Below are 11,003 nucleotides of genomic sequence, written 5' to 3' on the forward strand. Positions count from 1 at the left end.
GTACCACAGGTACTCCTGACTTCAGTGGTGTTCAGGCTCTTGTCGCTTTGCCCATTTGAAAGTGGGGAAGGGTTGTACTCTTTGCCTTGGATATTAAGGCTCCGAGTGAGATTTTTATGCATTCTGCACTTTCATGCACACGTTTTTAACCCAGGCTTCTTCTATGGATTATGTTTCTCCTGAAGCCAGTGAGAATTTGACCTTGTACAGAGATTGGACTGGCTTTCTCTGTCCCTTCTGGTGACTGGTGTGCAGCTGATGAACACCTCCGCCTGCGGGGGGCACAGAGTGAGCAAATTCTCTAGTTAGTCATTTAGTAAGTAATGCCTGGTTTACATATCTCCGTCTGGGTCAAAGATGGCCTAGAAGACAGCAGTGATACAATACCAGCAGATTCAGAGTGAATCTGTGCTTTGGTATATGAAAGATAAGAAGCCATAATGTTATGAAGGATAAAACCCAGTATTTCTTTATCGTGTTGGCTTGTTGGGCTGTGCAGTATGCAGGATGGCAGGCTCGGGACCGAGCAACCCACCAAGGAAGGCCAATGCACTGTGTTGCACACTAGAAATAGGCAGCAGGTGAGCTGGTGTACAGTCCTGGTGTTCTGGCATTCTCTGGGTTATTTTAATGCACTGTATAAAAGGCAGACTTGGTTCAACGTAATCAAAGAGCCTCTCATGAAAATAAATCGTAACAAATCCTCAAACAGTTTCCAGAACTACGTGGTATTACTGCGTTTTTCATTCAGTTGACAGCTCTATCCAAGACCTTCTGATGTCATTGAACAGAGGGAATATGTTCACATGCCTGTCCCCATCTGATGAGTCACTGAGAGGAGACGCATACTGGGTTTGGACATAGTTAGCTAAGACCTTCATTCAACAGACTGTGTAGTAAAGTGATGTGATTAAAGCACATGACAGAATGATTTGCACAACTGTGGAATTTTCTCTGGATGGGCTGGGATCCCATTCAGATGTGCCCACGCATGTTAGTTATTAACCAGAGTAGGACACTTTTCTCCTGAGCATCCCCCTGTCAGTTAACAGTGGATTTAATGATAAGAATGAGTTTTGGCCAATTCAATCCTTAATCTTATTAACCATGACAATTGTTGAACAATAATTTTGCCATTTGTTTTCCTAAAGTGCTTTTACATCTACTTAGATCCTGCATCCTTTGGGTGTTTACGCAGGTCATGTGTGAAGAGCATGCTGTTTTGAATAGTTGTTGTGGGCTACTCCTACCATGATGAGATAGGATTATAATCTTCTTTCAAGGACAGCACATGTCTGTTTGCAAGATTGGATAATAATATAACTGCATGGTATGTGATTGCTCAGGGTATAAGACAAAGGAAGATCAGTAAACTGAGTGAACAACATTTCTTCTGAATTTTCCACAATTAGAACACAGCTTCCTATTTGAACTGGTAAATTTACCTATAGCTATTCTTACCTTTTTTTATTTTTTTTTCCCCCAAATGTTCTATTTTTGGAAGCAATGTAGTATTAGTACTAAGGAAACAAATTGAAATATATGGAAACATAATCCTTACATAAAGTACTGGGGGGAAAAAAAACTTTCAAAGAATGTATCGGTCCCTGTAGATCAAAACTCCAGTATTCAAAGATTTCTGTGAAGAGTAAAGACCATAAAATCTAACTTGTTTGAGAGATACAAATGTTGTTCTTCACAATCCAGAAACTGCAAGAAGTCTAGATTGAACAACAGAATACGAACGGATACCTAAGTAAGTACAGCTGGAAATTTTTGACATCTGTAGCTGTCCTAGTGTACAATTATGCATATGTATTTAGAGCTGAATCCAAAACCTTAAAATCTAGTGGCCATTCCTTTTTTGCCTTTTTTTTTTTTTTTTTTTTTTTTTTTAAGATAATTTATACTGGTTTTGGTTTGAGTGGCTTGAAACTGCAGGGAAGTTTACAAGCAGTCTTTTAAAATCCTAATATTAATAGATAAAAAAACATTTATTTTTGTTAAAAATAGTCTCTTAGTTTTAATAAAACAATTTATTTCATTATGAATATTTTCTATTTAAATTCTGGTATGACTTTAAAAAGTCATTGGAGGAACTGCTTGCCCAGTTTGAGACCCACAATTTGCAAAAATTAGCAAGTCATCTTTGAAAATGAAATTCCCTTAGAGAATCTGAGTTTGAGAACCAAAAGTCAGTAATTGCTCAAGAAAACTGGCTTCATTTTCCTTCTTTATCTATTCTTCATTTTCTTCTGAAGTCCTGCTCAAATTGGGCAGTGAAGCAAGTCTAGTGTAGTTTTAGCTGGCTTTTCATTTTATGCCGCAGATGCTGTGAGCTGATAAACTAGAGCACAAATATCAAGCACATAGATTTTATGGCCTTTTTCTTATCACGGTAGTCTTTCTTTAAGTATTACATTGATTTTTTTTTTTTTTTTTTTGTATCAGCATCCCCCAAAGTGAAACCAAACCTAACTTTTGGCACCTAAACTACCTCTCTCTATAACAGAATCGGTCTGAGTTGTCTTGGTTGTTTGTACTGCAAACATGCATTTATTTTGGGAATAATAATATTATATTGACATGGAGGAACAAGCTTGATTTTTTTCACTTGCTGGAAGTTGATTCAAAAAGATAAAGCTTGTTAAATCGAAAGGAAATGATTCTTTGGGTAAAATTCCAGCTAGAGTTGTAGAGGAACACTGGGCAGTCAGATGGTTTGGTTTTGTTTCATTTTGATGGTGAAAATGGGAAAAATAATAACAACACAAAAAATCCTCCAAGTTGGACCCCAAAATGGACACCTTTTTCTCTTGACAAATTGAAAACCTTAAAATCATTTTGAACTGAACTAAACCTTTTACTTTTACATGGAGTACAAGAGTGTGTCTAATTTTGGAATGGTATTTTCTAACCCTCTAAGCATGAACATTTTAGCTAAATCAGGTCTTGCTTTGAAAGGAGAAAGTCTGTGCTTTACTACTTCAGCTTCTGCCCGTTTTGATCCTGTGGTAGAGTTTGTGATGAACAGACTCATCTGGGAAGTGTCACCCAGCTCAGATGTGGGCTTTAAGTTCTGCCTTTTCCTTCCCAAAGGCCAAAATTTAACTCTGAGCCTGCACCTGAAATTATAGACTGGGCTATGAATAGACTGTAGCTGTCAAGTGCAGTTCAGCATATGAAAGGAACAATTTCACCTGGGAAGTAATTTTGGCCAAGGCAGTGGTGTTTGCCATTGATGAGATTTGGAGTAGTACAGTGAAATTGCCGCCTAGGTTAGCAGTGACAATTCTGCATTATGGTAGCATATAATAGGTATCACACTCTGCCTCAAATGAGCCTCGGAGGGATGATGAGCATCATATAAACACTAGAGCAATTTGGAAAGCGTTGCTGTTCTATGATGTTATCAGCACATTTGTAGGAAGCGTTCGATTTGTTGAAAATGTCACATTTAATTATATCTCTTATATCTTTGTTCTCTTCCTTTACAAAAATGATTTATGGTTTGGAAAAAGCACAAGATGATTAACTGCAGATGTGATTTCTTGCTTCCCAGATATTTGAATTAATTGCTTATAATTGTGCGTCATCACATACTGTGTGTTACCAGGCTGAACAAAAAGACAGAAAGCCAGGAACTAGGCTAAAGCCTTGCTTTTGTTTGTATGTTTATGGTATTGAAGGTGCATGAATAATTTGTTCAAGGCTAATTTTTAGGAGAAAATAGCTACAATTTCAACATTGATTCATAAACTCCTGCCCTGAGTAAATACACACAGCAGAGCTGATGTTTCTAAAGTATTTTTCCACACAGACTTGAATAACTGAAGATGTGTCAGTGGAGCAGAAAGATTCTCTACAGTGGTTTTTGAAAATGTGTTGCACAATGCAGTGATACATATTTTTCTAGCTAGGTAACTACAGGGCTTTCATCACTGTCTTTTCCCCCTTGTGATTAGATTTTGAGGGTTTGACCCATTAAAGAAGAATATAAAAGTGCAACTTTTGCTGTAAAACGTCAAGTGGGGCCAGTAAATACATCTTTAGACAGTGTGGTTATTGCCAGTATCCATCAAAAAGAGCTGATGCTGAGGGCTCTCCAAGCCCTGCCATCAGATTTTGGTATCCAGACCTGTTCTCTGGAAGTTTCTCCGCTCAGTTTGTCAGCTGTATGGGGACTTTAGGCTTCTGAATGTTGATGCTCTTGCTTGCATGCTTAGATGCCATGAGCAGGCTAAAATAGGTTTGAAATGGCCTACCTATCTCCTCCACCTCCATCATGTTACGTTTGAGCGAGGAGGGGAGGAAAGTGGCAAAGACTCTGAGGGACACTGTTGCCATCTTCCTGTGCTAATCCAAGTGCCGTTGCCTTCCTTGAATGCCTTTTAGATGCCACGTTTTGCTCTTCCTTTCCCAGCTGGATGCTTTAGCAGATGGTTTAAGAGAGAAGGCATTGGGATGGTGAGTATGTTTTGATCATGGTCCATTCGACTGGAAGCTTATTCTGTGCCTCTTCCAATGCAGGTTATGCTAAGGTAGCATGAAATAAGCATTTTTATGTATTAACTTTTTATTTTTCTTTTCCTGCCTGGTTAGGCCCTGCCAAGTGTAATTATTCTAAGTTGTATTCTGCAAATATCAACTATAACAGCAGAGCAGCCATTGAGCATCAGCTGGTGGTAATCGATAAGGAGAGGTAACAGGAGGGTTGCATTTAGACTGGCATAATTTGGGCTTCTTGAGGGGTATGCACGTTGCCCAGCTTCAGGCATGTAAAGTTTGTGGTTTGCTCTGTAGAGTCAATGAAGAGAAAGGCTGCTTGGATCTCCTACATCTTCGAATCAGAGCTCAGATCCTATTACCACAGCTGTCTAGTTTGTGGATTTACACAAGGTAGTAAGGGTTGTACCTGAATGTTTGCAAAGCTCTCTCTTCCCTTCATCCCTCCCTTCGGTTCAGCAGCCCCCACCAGAACGTTCTACCCGAATCTCCAGTATCTGGAAGGAGGCAGCATGCAGCAGTTAAGTGATAGCCCCGCTTATTTTCATCCATACGAGGTAAAAACTGAAATTTTACTTCCCTAACATGCAGTATTGATTTTCAGCACTTTGCAACAACAGAAATAACCATCTCCTGAGAGCTGGTCCATGCACTTTGTAAACTTTTTTTTTTAAGTAGTTTTTTAAAAAAATGATTATTATTTATTTATTTTTACACACAGAAATGTTAACATTTGAGAACCCTAGAGGAATGGTGGTAGAACGTGTGATGGATTCCAAAATAGGATGCAGACTTCTATTTGCAGTGATGTCTTTCACCGTAACCCAGCAGGCGATGCTGAGAAGCACGCTAGCACAACCTTACCCCTGCCCCCCCTGAATTTCCTGCCTGGTGATTTCATGTTTGCAAATGCTGCTTGATAAGCGGTAGTAAGACAGTGTTAATTATACTGTGTATATTGACACTGGAAAGTGAATCTCGACTGGCTTTTTAGGTGTGGTTTAGGTTGTTTTGAAACTCACCCTTGCTGCATCTTGGCCCTTTATTTAGATTAGTTATTTCAACAATTCTGCTTTGTGGCAATAACATCTATATGGCTGTGTGCTACTGCTCCTGAGAGCTTGGTGTATGTTTTTGAGGGTAGTTCTAATTGTTGAGGTTTGCCTAAAGCCAAGTGTAGTCATTTGTTGCAGCAATTAGAGAATGTCACGTATCCCTCGTTCTGCCTTTGTTCTGCTTCAAATCTGTTGTTAGCTATTTGTTTAATTATTGTGCTGGACGTGAACAGTAGTAGCAGTAAACGGCATTGCAGTATGTTAAGTTCTGCCCAAATTTAGACAAAATGTTTCCTGCCCAGAACATTTTTGTACTGTGCACTGTATGTTCAGCTTTGTGGACAAAGGTGGCTGGTAATACATTTGCAGCTGTTGTCAAGATTACTGTTCTATCTTTTAAAATTAAAATAGTGAAACATGTTGCTGTGTCCTTGTCTCTCCTAAAATGCATTACAGCAAACTTACAAGTATGTCTTCCAGGAATATTCCATATTATCTCATTGAGGTAAAGACATTACTTCACTTATATGTGGTGAATAATGCAGGAGGCCTGGCATGTCTTCAGAGGTGGGACTCCATTGACGGTGTCTCTCTCTCTGCTTTTTTTGTTTGTCTTAATTTCTACACTTTAAGTGTTTTTAAGCTATTTTTTATTTCATATGAATTAAAACTGTTTTCTTTTGAACGTGCAACCCTAAGAATAAGGGAAATGCAGTGTTCTCTTCCCCCTTGCTAGAGAATTATTTTACACGTGCCTTAACCCTGCACGCTCAGCAGGTCCTCCCCTCTGTCTCCGAATCTCCTACCTCTTCCCTAGTTCAAAGTCCTGCCCACCTGAAAATCTAGCTATGTTCAAAATCCAGCTTTTCTGTAATTACTAGCCCTGATTTTTTTTTAAAGGAAAAGCAAAAACCCTCTGATCACTCAATTTATACTTTCAGCTGAGTCGTGCTCACTTCAACTTACCTCTCAGAGCTGAGGGCTCTCTTCCATCTTCTTTTGGTTCTCCAGTTCTCCAGGTTTTTGTGTCTTCTTGTCCCTTCCCAACTGTCTGAGACAAACTAGGAAGGCAAATAATGCTCCTGGGCTCTGGGCCTGTGCTTGCCTCTGCTCGCTTTGCAGAGGAGTCTGAAAGTCTGGCTCAGTGCGTTGGGTTCCTGCACCCAGGTTAAGAGGAGACCACCTCAGCGGGGTCCGCAGGGCTCTCGGCGTGATGTGGGCACAAGCAGCTGGCTCCTTTGCCCTCACACCACTCCTGTCTAGCTTGTCGCCATGCTGGTTCTGGCCTAAAACCAGTAAACTGGAAGGCAGCCGCAGGTGGGGAAGAGCCCTCCTGCCATTCCTCTGCCCTTGCACCTTTGCCTGGGGACTGTACTTAAGGATTTGCCCGGGGGTCTGGAAGGAGGAGGAAGACACCTCTGTAACTTCTGTACAATTGAACTGCAGTCTCTCCTCCCCTTCTCTTTGAAGTAATAGATGCCAAGTTCTCCTTGTGCGTTTGAAGTATGGGCCAGCCTAATTACTGAAATTCAGGTCACGGATACTTTCTGGGTGCATGGGTGGCAATGGGACATGTGGTGGTAACTAGATATGCGCTAGCACATTCTGTGTGAACGCTGGCTTTCCCATCTCTTTCCCTTGCATTTTACAGAGCATGCAGCAGCTGGATCGCTGCTTGGAAGAGGCCAGGGAAATGTATGTGCTAGCCACAACTGCCCATGTCCTCACTGGCTCCTCTAGCCCAGGCAGCCTTGCTGCTCTCTGCCTTCCAGTGCCTGCTAACGCTTTCCCACTCTTCCCTTCACCGAGCTGCCATAAAACCATCCTCCAGCCACAGACGGGGAGGTCGAAACGGGCAGCAGCCACACGGCCGAGAGAAGCTGTGCCATCTCCTGATGGCGTGAAGCACTGGCTCCCTTTTCCCTTTGTGTGGATGCGCAGCACTAACAGAGACGGAGGTGAGTGGCTGGGAGTGATCTAGCGCTGAGGTTGCACAGCCTGAGCTCCATTATTTCACCACCTCAATTTAAAAAGTGGGTTGCGATCGTAAGAGCGTTTAAATGTACTTCAGCTTACTTTTTAGCCTCTGCGTTTTCATTAATTATGTTAGGCAGTCTGACTCATGCTCTTACGTAAGTACTGAGCTGTAACGAAGCGGCATGTTATCGTCATTTAGTGCAGAGCTGTAAGGGTCATTGGTGTTTTCATTAAAACGTAACGCTTTCTGTCCCAGAGGAGATGGTTTGAACTTCAAGAACAGGGATGTGCAACTTGCCATTTTGTCTCTCCTCTGCAGGTGTAGAGGCAGGGGTTGTTCTCATCAAATCAGGTGGGTTCTCGGGTAGGATCTGGGGAAAATCAGGCCATTTACAAAATTGTTTTGTGCTCATGAGAAATTGCTGCTTCCCACAATTTATCCCAATTCTGTTTGCAAAAGATGTTGCATGACAGAAACATGAATGCTTTTCTGGTCTAAAATGATAGAAGTCTTGTGGTTCATACTCAAAAAATGTCTCCAGATAGATGTAGGAACCTCCAGCCCGTAGCAGTATCCACACACTGTGACCTGTCACATCTCCTGCAACAAATAGCCTGGAGGTGGGAGTGGAAAGGACAAGACTCATGGCAGGTCTTGCATCTTGGAAACAGCCTTTAATCCTCCCAACTAAAATTCATGTTTTAAACAGGATTTGCATTTTGACAGCAGTGGTAGGATTAGAGCTATGGCAAGAAGAGCCACGTCGGTAGTACCAGAAAGACTGCAGCCTGTATTATTTTGAGGGAGCTGAATTTTCTGTTAAACATTACAAAAAAAAAAAGAAGTGCATAGTGTAGATAGTGCACTTTGTTTACACAGTGTTATTTTTCTGGGACCAAAAGTCTACAGGATGAATTATTGGAATATATTTGAATATTTGTAGTTTATTTGAATATATAAATGCTGGGCTAAAGCCAGAAATACTAAGTCCCTTGTTCAAACACTCCTTTCCCAAAAGGCCAGTCTGCCACATCCCTGCATACCATACATGCAGGCTGATTCGACTCCAAAACAGAGATGGCACATGATGTTTTTCACTGTTCCATTCCTCCCCACAAAAATGTACAACAGAAAATGCCAGAAACCTTGTATTACTAATCAAGAACAGCTTTTCTTAATCACAAGATTTTAATAGATGTTCTGTGTCAAACCAGTAATCCAATCACTCATGCACTCTCCTCCACTTAATTCAATTCCCTGGAACAGCCTAGTGATTGCAATCACTTTCCTGATTGTAGCAATCATAAAGCCCCACTCCTGTTCCCTCAGTCATGAAAGATGACTGGGTGCTCGGATTCTGTACCTAAATCAAAATGGAGTGGCGGCGGATTGGAATGGCAGCAATACAGTAGAAAAATCAAACCCACTAGAGTGTTGGTTGTTTGCTTTTTTTAAAAATTTATTTCAAATCATTGGAAATCGGTTGATGTGCTTTTTCAGTGAGGAAAGTGAGGGGAAATAAAAACTTGTCCACCTGTGCATTCATGCTGTAAGCATATGCATGCCAGAGAACTGTGGCCCCAGCAGTACATGTATGGATGTGTCCTCAGGCCGTCTCTGTTCCACGTGCGACACTTAAGGCATGAAGCGATTTGGTGTGCCTGGCCATGTCTGGTTTTCTTAACCACTGGTTAGGCAGCAGAGGAGAGGCAACCTGGGGTACAGCTGTGTCCATCAGCATGCTGGCTCTTACCCTTCTTGCTCCTTTATAGCGGGTCCAGGACCTACTTTCTTATTGGTTTGGTCAGGTCTGGAACAGAAATGCTATTTCTGTGATTTTTGTCACCAGTCCTTGCATCTTACTCCTAATGGCAACACTTGGAAAGCTCATCCCCTGGGCCGTGCCATGCTTTCATACTTACTCTTGGCTGTTCAGTAACAGTCTCCTAGCACTCGGAAGCAGACCATCCTGTTCGGAAGACACGGCCCACCACCACCTGCCCCCCTCCTTGGTGCTGTCGTGCTTCAGTCAACAAATTAGCTTTTGCTAGCTAGTGTCAGGGCTGACTTCCCTCTCTTTGCATTCGTTCCCTCATTAATTCACTTAGAGAAGCAACCTTTTCAAAAGAGATTTTCTAATTTCAGAGGGTGCGAGAGACCACATTCTAGTAAGGATTGCTTTGAAGATGCTGATAAACTGTTCCTCTGCTGACACCAGAGTGTAAAATTAAACATCTGCCTTATGGTGAAAGACAAACAAATGTTTGGCTCAAAAAACAGGGCTGTGCTCTTGAGCGGCAAGAATGAACAGCAGAGACACTGGAGTGCTGCTTTTTGGGCATGTCACATTATGCATCGTATCTTCTAAACAGGTATCCAAAGCTGTAACACACAATTGTCACTCCTTTGATGCTTATATTCTTCATGCATGATGTATGTTCTTTGCGGTGGATTGGCAAGACTGTGGGCTATAATAAAACAATAGAAAACTCTCCTTTTTTGATTGCTTCCTGAGAGTTTTCACTGAGCAGGGAACTTTTTTGTTACTTTGTAAGTGATGACTTGCAAACAAATATTTTCACAGATCTGGAAATGACAAATCCTTGATGAAGTTTCCCTGGGGACAGTGTTTCCCTGCTATCAAATCAACAGCCTGGTCTGTCTGCAAGATGAAGAGAGGAAAGAAATCTGCTACTCCAGGTCTGTTGGACATGAAAAGACAGAAGCAGAAGCATACCAGGTAAGAGCATATTTTTTCTATCAAGCATTGCAGTATGTGGCCTTTAGTAATTACTGCCCATTGTCTACACTGCTTGCTGTTCCTTTATCGTATTCCTTCTGGCAATGACTTCCCTACTCCTGCTATCAGCTATTTTCTCCTCGCTGCTGCTGAAAACAGGTACTCGTGTTGCTGTTGGCTTATGTTTTGTGTCTGTGATCAACCATGTTATTAGTGGAACTGAAAGACACGGCTGGATTGCTTGTACACTTCAATCTGAGGCTAATGTCTCTGTTATAATGGTTTTCAGAGAGGTATTTTGATCCAACTTTTGAATTAATCGATCAACTTTTATCTCCAAGATGAATTGTGGACAACTTTCTGTTTGCAAAACAATATTTTATTAATAAAAAGACTTATAAACAGTAAGAAAGAAACCCCAGTTTTACACTGAATGAAAAATCCAAAATAAACTCCCAGAAACGTGCCTCAGTTCTTCACTCTCTGTACAAGAAATTCCATTGGGTAGTAATCCTACATACACATTTATCTAAAGATGGCTTAAAGTACCAAAAAGCATCATGCATGCTTCTATGCAGAGTAGCTACAGCTGGACAGGCTTAACAATACACACAAAAAATCTGTACATCAGTGATTCAAAAAGCCATGCTTTGTGTAGCACCAAGGGGAGAATTATGTGGATTAAAAAAAATTCACTGACAACTGCAAGCCCTGCAATCCTGAA

Source organism: Platalea leucorodia (assembly GCF_965183815.1).
Source record: "Platalea leucorodia genome assembly, chromosome: 2".
Classification (NCBI taxonomy): Eukaryota; Metazoa; Chordata; class Aves; order Pelecaniformes; family Threskiornithidae; genus Platalea; species Platalea leucorodia.